A 16,375-nucleotide genomic window follows, 5' to 3' on the forward strand; every position below is an offset into this window, starting at 1 on the left:
TGGCCAAGGGGGCTTTATACGCAACTCTCATCAGCATTTAAAGGGCCTTACAGGTATATAAATAGGTGAAAGAATAGTGACTCCAAAATATTAAGACAGGACAATAATGACATAATGGGCTTTCTATGACTCAACCTGCTGGTGGTCCCAAACAACCTTTTACACTAGAAGCCAACAACTTATAGTAAGACATCCAATATGGCATATTCAGAGATTCTAATCACCAGGATATAAGACAGAAACCCAGTAAGGAACTCAAAAGCAAGCGAGCTTTAAGGATATAACCATCCAGTACAAGTTATGCAGTGTTTCCCTACCAAGAAATAATTTGAGTTTCAAATCATTTTAATAATGTCTTCATATATGTACAATGTAACTAACATAGAACCTTTCCTTTCTGGCCATTACCCTATTTTACTTAAGCATGGAATGAGCTACAGAATTAAGGGATTTACCACTGAGTACTCTCAATGTTACCTACAAAGTGCTCAGAGGTTGTCAATTTCAACGCAATGTTTAAGACATCCTAAAACTGTAACAAACATGTTTTATTTTTTTAATAATGTTAACATTACATAGGTGTCTCAGAACTAGTTTGCCTTTCACATTGCTGTAAATAATTCTGTGGAAAGATATGAATACGCAAGATACTTTTAGAAAGTCTTGTTGAATTCTGGCAAAAGGAAATATGCCAGCAAGCCAGTCAGAAATTTGCCAGTACATTATGGGAAGTCACTACTTTATTGCCCCATCAGGAGGTCTGCATCAGCTGTTTGGAGTAAAACAATTCTAGAAATCGCAAGTAACTTTGGCTTTTTTCCCCCTCCAGAGTCCAGCAAGATCTAGTACAAATATTTTGTTAAGTCAGGTCAGCTATTTTGACTAGTACTGTAACATACTAAAATGTCTTGTTTCTGCCCCCCACAAAATGAGGGAATGTTGTTTAAAATGTCAAAACATTAAACCAAAGAATGTTTAATTTCACACACACTGTAAAGTTTAAATTGAAAAAGCATTAGCTTTGGGATAATTTACAAATATCTTGTAATACTTCACAAGTAATTCAACATGCTGTCAAGAGATTAGTGACTGTGTGAAGCAAATTGCTTATTGGTTTCTAAAAAATGGTCATCATACTAGACTACCTTTAAGGATGATGCATGTTTTTGAAGTAACTCTGATACATTACCATATTCAGAAAATATAAATAGCTTTAATTTGTCACCACCAGCAACTTCTACAGTGGAAGAGATATCTCCACCCAAATGGCCCAGGACATTGCCATAATGAGAAGCCTATCTCTGATCAACCACAGCCAGCTGCTGGAAAGACAAGGGTGCTACACTACCTACCACAGGGCTGTCCTTAACCATTCTTAGGTTTTCTCTTTCATATCAGCTGCTAGCTAGAGACTATTTAAGTATGAATCTCTGCTGGTCCCCTCTGGCTGCTGGATGGAGAAAACAGGATCCCTCATTTCATTCAGCATTTTTTTTTTAAAGAAGGGAAGGCCTCCACTACTGTACTCTTGGCTCCTTAGAGTGGGGTGCAGGATTCCTAATCTATACTTTCCTGATCCCATGAATAGCTAGTGCCACACCTGTTATTCCTGCTCATAGCTTTCCTGGTAAGCAACAAAGTGATATCAACCTGAATAGCGTCATAAATATTGAAACAAAACATTGGAAGAATGAAGATCATATTAGATCACTTCACATTTTATACAGTTGCAAGAAAACCTGAAGGGCTAGTTATCTGACTTTAATCAATTAGTTTCTCCAAAATGTAACGGCTTTGTCCCAGTTGCTCGCTCAGAAAAGCTTTCTTTCTTTCTTTCTAAGTAGATTCTTCAAGCCGTGGTTTTATAAGCTAGTGTATTCAAGGTGCACTGGTTAAGATAAACTGGTGCAACATCACTCCTTTAGTAAAATTTTTGTTTTTAGAAAAGGTCTAAGTTCACAGCTGAATATATGGTACCAAGCACAGTGATGGAACACAACTATTTCCTTAACCTCACCAAAACATTTTGAAACCCTTATAGCCTGAGGCTGGAAGATTCCTCAAACTGTCTTTTGTATATCAGCCTCTGCATATTTGCCCCCAGAGAAAATCATGCATTAGATTCTGTCTCTCTGAATAATCTCAAGAAGATGGATTGGGAAGAGGCACTACACAAAACATGATGAAGCTGATGAATGACAAAAGGCTCGCACATATGTGGAATGGGGTACAATTATAATTCATATGTAGGAATACCAGATGTGGAGATAGTTGAAAACTCCAAGCAGTTACATCTCCTATTGCATATTGAGAGAGGACTAGACTGGCTATTCAAGAAGTTGAATACTTTCACCACTGCCACCCTCAGAATGTGGCCTCCATACACCTACACGTCCCAACAGTACTTAATTTCTCAGCAACTCTGGTCTTAGGCTTGTCTACACTTAAAAATTAGATTTACCTAGCTATGTTGCTCAGGCCTGTGAAAAATTTTGCACTGAGTGTTATAGGCTAACCGAGACATAGCCAGGTCAATGGAAGAATTCTTCTGTCAACCTATCTACTGCCTCTTGGAGAGGTGGAGTAACTACATCAATGGAAATCCCCTTCCATTGATTTAGGAAGAATCTATATTACGGTGTGAAAGCTGCAGCTATACTGTAGATATACCCATATTCACCCAGCACTCAACCTATTTTTCCAGTTCACACCATAAACATCCATTCCCTATTATCTGTCATGCAGACAGTTCACAAGATTCACTCAGAGTAACACTTTTTTTTAAAAGGGTTCCAGTGGCAGATACTTCTTGTACACAGCTGTAAAATTATATAATGTGTCTGCAAACATGTAGCTGTACCTTGTGTTAATTCCACTAAGCCTGTGCAACCATTATCTTCCAAAAGGAAAACTGAATATGGTAGGTATCTAAGATTAACTACGGCATGGGGACATTGGATCAGCACATATTTAGGTAATTTGCAATTGTTTATTTTTTTTTATCAGCAACCTAGGTAAAGTGAAACAAAAGACATGTTACAACTTACTATTTGAATAGATTTGACACAAATTCTATGTATGTATATAATCTACCCTTTCATAAGAAAGGAGCTATAGTACACTGAAATGGGAGAGCTGTGTATAGACAAGGCTATTTTCACTCCATGAACACTTTACCCTATGCTACACATGGTGGCAAATTGGCAGAGAGAGTGTCACATATCATATTAGCTCCCCTGGTACTTGCTGCCAGGGAAGATTCCCCTCACTGCTGGAATGTTAGGCTGCTGGTATGCAAAAACATTCGTCTCCACAGATCAGTCTGGGGAAAACAAAACAAAAAAACCCCAACCAACCACTTTTGCTCTTACAATTGTTGTGAAATAAAAGCAGCAATACCCTTGGCAAGGTATTTAATGTCAATATGTTTCAACTGGTATATACACCTCCCATTTAGACTAATAAAAGGACAATCCAAAAGCATTTGACTCCAATAATAACTGCAATAATATTAGAAGCACCTCCTATTCCTCTCAAAGTAATCAAGCTAGAACAAACAATAAGCAGGACACCAAGTAGCACCATGGAAATATGAGTGCCATTACATTCTCTAACCGAAGGTGAGAAAACCACCGATGATGTACACAAACAAGTTTAAAATTCATGTGGACTTTGCCAAACCAACCAGAATGATCTGTTAAGAGATCAGTGATCCACTACTGCCTGCATCTTCAAATTAATGGTAGCATTTTGGAGTGGACAAATGTATTTTGGATGTCACTAATACCTAAGCCCTTGTCTACTTTGAAAAAAGCCACAGAATTTAGTTTCACTAAGACCACAGAATTTGATGGCACTCTGGTGTAGCACACTGGAAATTCTGGTTCATCAGCTAGCTGCTTCTACTAAGATCAGCAGCTATGAGACAGTTAATACCAACATTTACGTCGTCATCTTTAGATTTCAGGGTTAATTCTAAGACGGTTTCAGGCTGCATATAAACTCAAAGACAACACTGCATCAGTTTACGCTTACATTGCATTCTCTTCATAGTCATAAGCAACAGAGCTTGTTGAAACAGAACTCTGCAGCAGGGAGAAGTTACTGCAGTAGAGCCATCATAAGTAACTATGAAATCCACAGGGCCCTGGATTTCCTAAGCGCAGTTTGGAAGACTCTAGACTTCTTAAAAAATCTTTCTATTAGCAAAATTCCTGATTAAACAGCCTGAGCCATATTTGTAGGATTTATCCTATATCATAAAGCAAACGGGACTATGGTATTACACGTAAGTGGTGTCTCTCTAAGAAACAATGCTTTATTCCCTTGTCCACTGGGATTGCAGATTACATCAGCAATGTTGGAAGAATCTCATTGCAGAGAATCTGAAAAGCAGATTTGGTCATTTAGAAATTGGTCAACCAATTATTGTCACCTCACACCACCCTCAACACCTTTTCCCACCAGTGGGTAGAGTGCAGTCAGATTCTGACTCTCATCTTCACAAGGCAGAGTTTGTTAAAGGAGACATTTGCTATTTAGGGTTGTTACATGGGCACAACTTAGGCCTGGTCTAGAAGTAAAACTTCAGTTGACCTAGCTACATCGCTCAACGATATGAAAAATTCAGACCGCCAAGAGACATAGTTAAGCCAACCTAAGCCCCGGTATAAACACCAGTAGGTCAACAGAAGACTTTTTCCATGGACCAAGCTGCTACCTCGAGGGGGTGGAATTACAGCAATGAAAAAAACCCTTCCATCACTGTAGCAGGTGTCTACACCAGGGCACACCAGAGGCACAGCTCTAGTGCTGCAGCTGTGTCACTCGGGCACAGACATATCCTCAATAGCAGCATTCTGTGCCCTCCACTTAAATTTACTACAACACAGAAGGTGGTCATCTGCTTCTCTAGGAACCTCTGAGCAAAAATTTTCCAAAGCTGGCAAACACCACAGGAGCAAGGTAGACAAAAAAATATCATTGCTAATCATCAAAAGCCATTGGTACCTGGATGTACCACGTCTCTTTTGCTAGAACTGTGTCAAAATGAGAACAGCACCACTTTTACTTCATTTCACTCCTCCATTATTATTCTTTCATTCTTTTGTGATGGAAACAAGTATTTCATGGGAAAAATAAAACCAATGATTAAGAGAATAAGAAAAGATAACATGGAAAAGAAAAAGTGTTATGAACAGTACAGAATAGAGAAGCATAGCAACACTTTCAAAGTTGCACCTACGTGCTTTTCCCACAGATATAAGAGACACCACTCACATTAAGAAATAGCCAACTGAAGATGTACAAAGTTATGTATTCAGGAGCTGGAGCCTATAACAAAGCACTTGATTTAGAGTCTCAATTTCATTTTTACCAGGAACTAAGAAACAGAACATGCCTAGTGGTATTATATATGTCTGTAAAGCTTCTTCCAAAACAAGCTGAAAGAGCCCCAGTGCAAGCCCTAATTTGTTTTGGCCTGAGGAAGGAATGGGGTTTAACCACCACTGAATTTAAGTGTTGCCACAGGCACAAAATCGATATTGCATCCATGTTTTCCTTTAAAGCAACGCAAAAAGAAAAAGATTGGTTTGTGCCAATTTTACTTTATGATGTATAAAGGTGACCCAAAGGTTTTTCAAATAGTTTTTCCATGTTTTTATCCACATCAGAAATTTGTGCCTTGTCCAAGTTGGAAGACCATGCTGAAGAATAGTGCTGACACCCACAAGAGTCAACAAAGGAGGAGGGGGTTTATTCAAAATGCAAATTTAATCAACAGAGTTGAATAAAGTCAACATTTTAAACAATTTGACTAAAGAAAGGGCTTAAGACTCAACATTCAGGCCCTCCTTTCTCCCTCTCCTCCTGCTTCAGTGCCAAGTATGAGGTTGAAGAACCCACAGCATCCCCCTCCCTACACATACACACTAGATTTCCCAGGCTTTCTATTTCTAATGTTTCTAATGTAAGCAGGAAAATACTTCCGGCTCGCTATACACACACTCACAAATCAGAAAGCAAAAAGGCCACAAAAACTTTTTTCAGTATCTTTGTGAGGTCATCTTTACAGTGGTACTGTTTGGCACAATATTCACAGTGCACCGGAGGCTTTTTTTTGTTTGTTTTTTTAAAGAGATGCACCACTCCTCCACCAGAGCTTCCACCAAGACCTGGTCTACACTTAAAATCTAGGATGATATAGCTATATGTTAGTTAAGAGTGTGAAAAATTCTCACCCAAACCACTACAGATATGCCAATCTAATAACCTCCAGTGTAGACAGCTAAACTGATGTTAGAATACTTTGATTGACATAGCTACCATCATTTTGTAAAGTGGTGTTGCTACAGCAATAGAAAGATACCTTCCTTCGGCATTGGCTGCATCTACGCTACAGGGTTATCCCAGCATATCTACAGCACCACAGCTATACTGGTGTAGTCCCGATAGTGTAGACCTACCCTCAGACTTAGGTCTCCTCCACTTCCACTCACCCACCTTATTTTGCTATGCTAATACTAGATATGTGGAAACATTTTCTTAACAGATATTTGAGGAAGGATTCCTATACATATCTGTGGCAATATCTAAAAGAAACAGCAAATAGTGGTGCTCAGTGATCACCACTTACAGCTCAGGGTTTGTTTTTTTTTTAATTATATGTACTGAACGTTCCTTTCTGGTACAGTCTTCATCACAACAACAAGATGACAAGGAATTTGAGAATCTGATCACAGCCTGAAATGCTGAATACCAAACATAACTTACTTGTTTTAGGAAAGTGCACTGAGGACAACTGAATGGCGCTGCAAAATGTTACCTACACTGCAGGTAACTATAGTAAGCTAAATTATTTAAATTCTATTTAAGAAAATATTAGAAGTGTAGTAGTTACTATATTACATTATTGTATCTATGTGCTGTCCAGGAATAGATAATGAACTGCAAAACAATCAAATCTGTTTTCTTCTTGTGATGTATCAACATAGCCAGAGCATTTTTTTTAAACTACCATTTTACATTATAAGTAAAGATTCTGTGATGCCACCTTTCAGGTTCTCCAGAGACTGACAGAGGTCTCCAGGAAAGAGTCTATCCCCCTCAGGAAAGAATGGGGGTTGGAGGGAAGTGGCAAGGCGGGGGTAAGGAGGCAAGCGGCGGCCGGGCCCTGGTGGGGGAGTGAGGAGGCGAGCCAGCAACAAGTGGGGGTCCTTGCGGTAGGCAGGGGGGTAAGGCAAAGGGCAGGGGGGGAGGAGGCGGTGTGTGTGTGTGTATGTGAGAAGGCAAGCCGCAAGCCAGCAGTAGGGTGAGGAGGAAGGAGGGGGGCGTGTCTGGCTGCAGGCAGAGGAGTGAGGAGGTGAGCAGAGGGTTCGGGGGGGGTGAGAGGAGGCAAGTGGCGAGTTGGGGGGGTGAGGACGGATGCGGGGGGGCACCCCCCCAAAAAACCTTACGTAAAAAAAATGATAGTGATTTGGATGTATATATGTGCATATTACTTTATTAACTTTAAGAAAAATAAATAATTTTAAGAAAAAATGTCAGTGTGGCCACCAGCAAGAGTTAATGGCCGCTCTCTGAGGCCACCAAAAAATTTGTTGTGAAGAACCCCTGCCTTAGGGTAAATTGTTCGTCCATTTCACTTATCAAAGCCTTCCTGCATTCCCATGTCCCCTCAGAAGTAGTCCACAGCCTCATGATAACCTTCCTTGGCCTTGGAAGGCTGAACAGAGCTCTTCAGAGCCTATAAATTCTGCCCTGCTTAGTAAGTATGACAACACTGCAACACCCTGATAGGTTGAAACGAGTGTTGAAAGACCCATCCAGGAATTTAAGTCATGTCTTACATTGGCAATGTAATGTGTTAAAGAAAGAAACTCAGCCAAATTGATATACCTTAAAGTAGTTAAGGAAAATTAAGCATGCAGTATTAGCTGTAAGTTTTTGATTCCTGTAATGCTATCTGCATTATTTTGTTGGGTTTCTATTTTGTCTCCTACTGGCAGCAGTTTAATATCCTTTACTAGCATCTCAAACAAAAAAACCCCACACACAGACACTACACAACACCTAAACAAAGGCATGCTAATTTCCCAAAACTCCCTGAAATCTATTGCCACTGCAAATAACTGGTACTGCAACACAAGAAGTCAATGCATGACGTTAAATAGCAAAGATTCCACAGCGGAAGTACTTTATGAAAGCAAACCCTCACATTCAAGGTCGAGAGAAATGCATGTACTCGTCATCTTGAATTTCCTTACTTTTCTGAAGTACTTCCACAGCAATGACACAATACTTTTCATCTAGTTTCAGCTCCATGTGTTTTGACATATTTCTTTCCAAAACTAGCATGCTTTTGAAGCAGTCCAGTACAAGCACTATTTTTTATATGAAAATCTAAGAATCTACAAGCCTAGTCACATTTATAGAAGTATGACAATTTACACCAATGAGTATCTTTCGGGCTTCAACCAGCATCTTTAGGTTAAGATGAATGCCTAAATGGGCCTTTCCAGATTCTTTCTCCTCACCCATTAAAATCTGAGGCCATGATCTTACAGCTGGATCCTTGCACTGAGCCTATAGACAAGGATCTCCCGGGATTTTCCATTAAACTTCTAGCAGCTGAGAATTTAATAGTTCAGATACTTCAAACTTCATTAATTTGAAATTTTGTATACTGTCAGACCACAGCCAAATATATTATTTATGTTTTTGAAAACTGGGACCAGGGATGACAAGGCAGTTAAAGGTTTTTTTGTATGTTTGTTTTAAACGGTCCTGCTAAGTGAATATGGGGCAGGTAACTGGGCTCACCATACCCCCTATTTTTTTAAACTCAAAATGTTCAACTACTGCTTTTCCTCTCCCCTTAGGAGTATCAAACACAGGTCTGGTGCTCCCTTATTTGATGGGCTAGACAAAGGTCTCAGTTATGACTTAGGTGCTCTCGCAGCCATTTGTGGAAGAATACTAGATCTTTAACAGCAACACAACAGTATTCAGGCTTTGGAATTAAATAGGTATTTTTAAAAAAGTTTTAAACATTCTGAATAAATTTAAGGTTTCAATGGCATGTGTAATACTGCAATCTTACTAGTTTTAAGGGAGAAAAAAGTTAGATAAGCCCTACATTTCCAACAAAAAAAAGTAGACTTTGTTTGGGGCGTATTTCAGGCCTTTATACGTCATGAAAAAACAGCAGCACAAATCCCAGTTTGTTTTGATAGCCACTTCTAAGGCTACACAAGTGCTTTCACCTTCAGCCAGCAAAGTTAATCAATATGTACTTCCCCTCACACTACGAGTTCAATATTATGTACTTTCTAGATTGTCAATATCTTATCCACATTAGGACAAATTTCCCCACCTTTTAAAACTGTGATAATGAAAAATGAAAGCAATCTTACACAACAGTAATGCTTTGAGGGGCAACAGTAAATGTTGAGTGGCAAAAAATGTGAGTTTTTCTAATCATGTTAGCTTTATCAAGAGTTGATCTACACAAAAACGTTATCGCATAATTATGTTGGTTGGAGGTGTGATTTTTATTTTGCCAGAAGTTATGCTAGTAACAGCTCTAGTGTAGACAGTTATACTGGCACAAAGGTGCTTTACACTGGTATAGCATATTCCAGTTCCAGAATCAGAAATTATACCAGTATGAATTATTTTATACTGGTATAACTACATCCACACAGATATATATATATCTATCAACCTGCATCTTAACTTTTTAATCATGCTAAGGTAACTCAACTGAGCTAACACAATTAAAAAAGCCACCCTTTTGCCCATCAAGACAAGGGCTAAAGGACTGGTTACATAGGCCTTGCCTACACCTGAAACACTACAGTGGCACACTGCTGTAGTCCTTTCGTGAAAACACTACCTATGCCAACGGGGGAGGGGTGCTCCCATCAGCATAGGTAATCCACCTCCACAAGAGGCAGTAGGTTGACAAAAAAAATTCTTCTGTCGACCTAGCACTGTCTACACAGGGAATTAGGTCGGCTTAAATACATTGTTCAGAAGGGCGGATTTTTCACATCCCTATGTGACATTGCTGCTTCGACTTAACTTTTTAGTGTGGACCAGACCTTATACAGTGCTTTTGGGCTCTGATTCAACACAAAGAGCGTTTACTTTTGATTAATAATGAATGGAAATATTTTAAACTACATCAAGATGTGCAATTAGAGTACCCCACACATTTGTTATTACTATTTTACATTTGATATTAGAACCTTACTTCCACAGTTTCATTTACAATATATCTATTAGATCAGAGGAGAAGTCCTACCAAGAAATAAAACAGGAAAGTTAGAACTAAGCTAGGAGACCGTCTGAAGGTCCTGACCTAAAAAACAGGAGCAAGAAGAATGTAAAGGCTCACCCTAGAGTGCCAACATTCTGGAACTCACACTTGCCTATCAGAGCAATGGGAGATCTTGATAACCATTTATAAACACCCATATGGATTCACAATCAGGCAAGTTAAGAATAGAGGCATTTTCGGTTGAGTTCACTTCATTGTGGATTTCATTTAAAAACAACATTACTTTATAAACTCAAAAACTGCTATAGTAATGATAAACATTGTGAGGTGTTCTATTTGTAATTGAAAGATAATACTAATATACTTCCAAAGTTTGGCTTTTTTTAAAAAAAAGTTTAACGTCTTTAACTGGATTCCTTCCTATAATCATGGTAAGTATTCAATGCTTACACATAAGAAATACCATATTTTATTAATATGACTAATTATAGAGCTCCAATTATACAAACTTAAAACCAAATTTCAGAAATGGCTAGAGAAAGTTCAAGATATGCAAATAATCCATTCAATAGTCTGCAGAATTATATTAGTATTGTATTTAAATCTTTAGCAGAATCCAGATGATCTGCTATTTTCTACAACCAGATATAGAAGAACACCGTTGCCTAGTAATCTGAAAGTAAGGGGTCAAGGGGAAGATTATTATTTATTCGCTTTAGTAAGAGCAAGATGTAGGAAGCTGTTAAGAACTTGAACAATATGAAAAAGCCCTTTAAGGAATTTTAAAAATTCATGACTGTTTATCCATTAAGCTCACCGAGCAAACAGTTGTTACAAAAGAGCAAAAGGAATTATAGCTACACAAAGTGCATAGATGGCAACAATGATGGCATAAAATGAGCGACATAAGATTTTGGGAAGTTGCCTTATTAATGACAGTGACGGTTACTAAGCAGAAGTGGTTACAGGAGAAAAGACATTCCAGGTTACTTGTACATAGAAGAGACTATACTAGGACAAGCAGAGAATGTTTGCAAGCTGGAAAGGCACACATTTTCATTGTTAGACAAGTTCTCATAGCTTTAGATTTACTCTAAAAAACCCACTGAACTCAAGTCTATGACCGCATATTTTAATTAGCTGACTTGGCAAGATATTTCTTTACACAAACACACACAATCATATTTCTATTCTAAGAGTCAACCACATTATTAGCAACAGAAAAAAAAGTACCATGCATTGAACTTAGTTGTACTACAGCTATTCAACTGGTTTGACAAGAAAACTGTTCAATTTTTAATCTAATCTTGTTGTATACTGTTACAAAAACTCCAATTTTATTTTCATTCTTACATTTAGTATTCTTAGCTTCAACCTTGATTTAAACGTGGACAGTTAGGTTAACAACACTATGTAAGTCATGGTTTTAAAATGTAAGCATTAATATTTGAAAACCCAGGAATGTTTTAGCTTCAGTGATCTCCAAGGCAAATAAAATATCAATGAATTCAGGAGTAGGCCTTACTTTTTTTTAGAACAGAACGAAGAAAAAAAATTTATTGAAGCCTTTGGTCAAGCCTTAATTTATGGCTTCAACAAACTAGATGTATTATTTCCAGGGAAATGGGAAGATAAGTCATAGAAATATCAACTCACAATATCAAGCTTTCATTTAAAATGAAAGTTTCCAGCCCTTGTGGCTGCTAAGAAAACCTTCCAAATACAAACTATAATGATGCAGTGCCATCATGAATCTGCAGACAACTCATTGCTGCTGCTCATAGCTTTGCTAAGCAGTAGAATGAAACAAGACTGATCACTGCCACTGTTAGTTTCACTCCCACATGCAAGGTTCTCACTATCAACAGGACAATTTCATGATACTGCTTTGGACAGCTACGGGCAGAAGCAGACACTGGAGTTATTCACTGAGGAGGAACAGGCAACTAACGGAGGTTGGGGAATCAGAGTAGCAGAGATCTCTATTTCTTCCTCCGCAATGCAGCCAGGAGATGCTGGGGTAATAGTGGACATTCTTCTGTTGGCAACAACCAGGAAAGACAAGACTACACCTCACTGGCAGCAACGAGAAAGAATAGAGTCTCATTAGCCCTTCATTTTTCATCTCTTGCTAGTAGACTTAGTCCTCTATCTAGTAACTGTCAGGCAGATGTTTCAAGCCCCAATTTAGGGCTTGTCTAAAATGCGAAATTTAAGAGTATACAGTTATACTGCTGTAACTATAGTAAATTTCCCCATGTAGACAAGCCTTAAATAGCTCAGAACAGCAGCGGGGAGCAGAAGAAACTGGATGGAGTTCAAATACTCACTTAATCAAAGTGAAAATAAAACTCATCCCAGTCCCAAATTATACATATCACAAAGTCACTATACAATCTGGCTCAATATATGTGTTTGTAAATTTGGGCCAGAAGGCTCCAGAACAAGAATAGCATATGCACTGCAGATCAGGATTAAGACACATTGGTAGAGCTGTTTGGAAATCATTTGTGCAGCATCTGCCTACATTATGGATGGTTTGCCCTGTGCTATTAGTCTTGTTTACATACGAATTAAGTTTCACCCTCTTGAAATTCTTGCCATTATCTCAATTATCTGACAATTCAGCCTCCAGGTTCATCATTCTATGAAAAGATCATCATTAACTGAGCTTTCTAAATAGAAAGTTACTACCAAAGCAGAAGATGTGTAACTGAAGTGTAAAGAATATTCCTTTTTGAAAATACAATACAGGTTTTCACTGAAGAACATAAAACCATGAATATGAATATATATATATATATATACACACACACACACATATACAGGGAATAAGCTTATTAACATATGTTGTTCTTGTTGATCAGAAGACCTCCCCTGCTCTTCCTTAAGACTCATCCATACTAAGGGAAAAAAAGGTTTTTTGTTTAACATGATAGTTGGACACATTTTAAGATCTTAATGTAGACAGGGAAATTGCAGTTTGTGTTAGCTGGCTGAGGAACTCTAGGTTCCCCACAAGGAGCCTCAGCAGGTACTGCAGCATACCATTGTACCAGTGATGTCATCAGACCACTTCCTACAGTTTTGACTCTGGACATTCTGTCCCCTTTCCTGATTGACTGCTTGCCCCCAATCCATCCCCATACCTCAGCCACCCACCACCTTCCATACACATTTCCCCTATTCCTTCCCCTTCTCTCCTCCTATTCCATTTCCACACACACAGTCTTTCCGTTTAGCTAATCCCTTAACATTTTTAATAGATCATGGTATTAACGTGACAACTGCAAAACATCACTCTGCTGGTATGTTATATCCTATTCTCCTACCCTTTACCGGTCTCCTTTATTCAGACTGTACACTTGTCAGGAAAGGGACTGTCTACTACACTGCATACTGCCTAGCACAATGGGGCCCTGTTCTCAGCTGGCCCCCAGGCAATACTATAAACAACAAGAGTCTGCTAGAAAGCCTACCAACATTTTTATAGCTAACAACAAGACAAATAATTTCTTTTTTTGAACCAGCAAATTATAAAGTAGTCTATTACACTAAACAACTTGTGATACGTGATACGTAATTTTACTTGCTAGCACAAAAAAAGTCCTTTTAAGCATTACCTTCTTCTCAGGTTCTTAAGACAAGCCAGACAAACATTTTTCTGTAGCATCAAAAATAACAAAAAGAAATGAACAGACCAGGAAAAACAAACATTTGAAGCCCCCTATAAACAGTGGAGTAGGTCACATTCTCCTAAAATACCCCACTAAAAGATGCTCAAGCTAACACAAAAAAATGACAGTTATGAAAAACAGATGCCAAATATACCTAGTGATTACTCTTTCACAGAGATTTTTTAAAAATGTGCCCTCATTTTTGTCTTTAATGCCTGTGACTTCAGTGCAAACATCTCTTATAGACACACACCAAATGTAAACCTCTTTCACTCAGGAAATTATTTTGGGGCTAATTTAAAAAGAAAAAACAACTTTAACCTCCCCGATGAGAGAAGGTTTTTGCGTGCATGTCAGAGAGACATTTAAAAATAACAGTAGGTCTCCATCAGCTGAACTACCCCCACAGTTTGAGGCAACTCCATCAGCAGAGCCTACGTTGATTCCCTCTCCCCCACCGTCACACTAACATTCACATAGAAAGGCCTGACCCACCACACACAACAAACGGGCCCGTTCACCCGAGACCCTTTATCTGCCACTCATCGCACCAGAGGGACCATCAGCAGCCTCGGACTCACCCACACCTTAAGCTGGACAATACACACCTCCCCCAGCGCCTCCCTCCTCTCCCCCACAGCCACACTCCGGCCCCGCCCAGGGAGGCGACCCCAACGTACCTGGGACATTAACGCCAAGGGAGGGGGCGCTGGGTGGTAACAGCCCCCACTAGGGGGAAGAGAGAACAAGGAAGAGGCGCCACCAGCCACCGGAAGGACCCAGCGCGGCACAGCTCGTCTTGGCCCGGCCCAGCAGGCCCCGGCTCCCTTCTCCGCTGCGCCCTCACCCGGGGCCCTACCGCCCCTCACGCAGAGCCGCAACACGGCCTCCGCCCGCTGGCCGATTCCCCACCCAAAGCCGCCCGGCGAACGCGCAGCCTAGGCGGTTGCGGTTTTGTCTGCTGCGCAGCCCCCTCCGCGGACCGCTACTGCTGCCAAGCCCTCCCTCCCCAGGCGCGGCGCGACACTTGGTGCTGCTTTACAGCAGCCTGCAGAGCGCAGCCGCTGCGCAGAACGCCCCTCCTCCCGTGCGGCTCCTCCGCCTGGGCGGGGCTTAGGGTGGCGCACGGCCTGTGCCGAGGAGCGCCATCTGTTGGGCGGAGGCGGGCATGGCCGCGGCAGCCGTCCTACAGCCAGGGCTGCTCTGCTGAGCCCACGCCTGGCTCGTGATGGAGAAGGGTAGAGAGGAAAGCAGTCTTGCCAAACCCGAGCAGTCAAACAGTCATGAGCCAGGCCCAAGCACATCATGCGACTGGCGCACAAATCACCAGATATTGTTAAATAATAAATGCTGGGTTCTTTGTATTTGCTTTGTGGTTTCCGAGCCTCCCAGGCAGGGCCAGCTCCAGGCACTAACTTTCCAAGCAGGTGCTTGGGGCAGCATTCAGAATGGGGCGGCAGTCCGTGTCCCACAGCAGTAATTCAGCTGCAGCTCCGTCGCTCTTCCGGGCATGGCGGCAACTGCTTGGGGTGGCAAAATTGGTAGAGCCATCCCTGCTCTCAGGTGCACTCACTTCATCTTTTCATACTCTTCTCTTTAACCAGAAGGGTTAGAAACTTACTTAAAAATAGCTCGAAGATCAGTGGTGAATGCACCTGCAATAAGGAGTCTGCAAGAGACTATGCTGCCCTTCTCTTTCTCCTCATTATGAAGGCTCAATCACCGTAAAGTTATTTTTGATGCTGGATTCAGACCTATGCTAAAGCATTGTTCATTAACAGTTACAAAACTGTTTCCCCATCACACAATAAAATACAAGTAAATAAAGATGTATTATAAAAGGGAGAGAGAATGTTGCCAACTTAGTTTTTCTTGTATCCTGAATCTCACCCAGTTAAAAAGTCAAGAGGTTGGCCTCTACGTGCTCTGATAGAGCTCCATTCAACTTCCTATGATATGGATCCTTGTCCCCATGGATAACGGATGCTAGTGAAGACTACCTGGGCTCTTTATTACAATTGAGCAATGGCTCCACTATGGTTAAGGTTAAGACCAGCTTTCTGGTTAAAGTTTCACTGTTCTATGTGTTCTAAAATCTGTACAGTGTCTCAGATTGCCTTGGAATTTGAGTGCCGCCTGGTAGCCCAGGGTTTGACAAGTGATCCAAATTTGTGGCCATTTGAACAAGGGGTTCCTAAGATACACACTGCTGAGATGGCTGAGGAGCTGATAATGCGTATGCTTAATATCTACCAGAATTGTCCAGCACTTGAGGAGTGGGATTGGAAACACCCACTGGTATAAATGGTTCACATGTTTCATAGCTATTGTGTCAGGCTGTTTATCTGTCTCGTTTCAGAGTCTCTTTCAGTTGACAGGTTTCAGAGTAGCAGCCGTGTTAGTCTGTATCCGT

General features: G+C 40.4%; 1 protein-coding gene across 9 annotated transcripts in view; it reads right to left on the reverse strand.

Annotated features, from left to right (window-relative positions):
- RNF111 (ring finger protein 111) overlaps positions 1–15,005 on the reverse strand; it is a 95,149-nt gene extending 80,144 nt beyond the window's left edge. For 3 of the 9 annotated variants that reach the window (XM_075133049.1, XM_075133048.1, XM_075133046.1), the window contains exon 1: positions 14,643–15,005. The gene's annotated coding sequence lies outside the window, so the exon portion shown is untranslated. The remainder of the gene's footprint in view (positions 1–14,642) is intronic. The other 6 variants (XM_075133045.1, XM_075133047.1, XM_075133044.1 and 3 more) reach the window with 3 other exon arrangements.
- Positions 15,006–16,375: the final 1,370 nt, after the last annotated feature.

The sequence above is a fragment of the Caretta caretta genome, chromosome 10, assembly GCF_965140235.1.
Source record: "Caretta caretta isolate rCarCar2 chromosome 10, rCarCar1.hap1, whole genome shotgun sequence".
Taxonomy (NCBI): Eukaryota; Metazoa; Chordata; order Testudines; family Cheloniidae; genus Caretta; species Caretta caretta.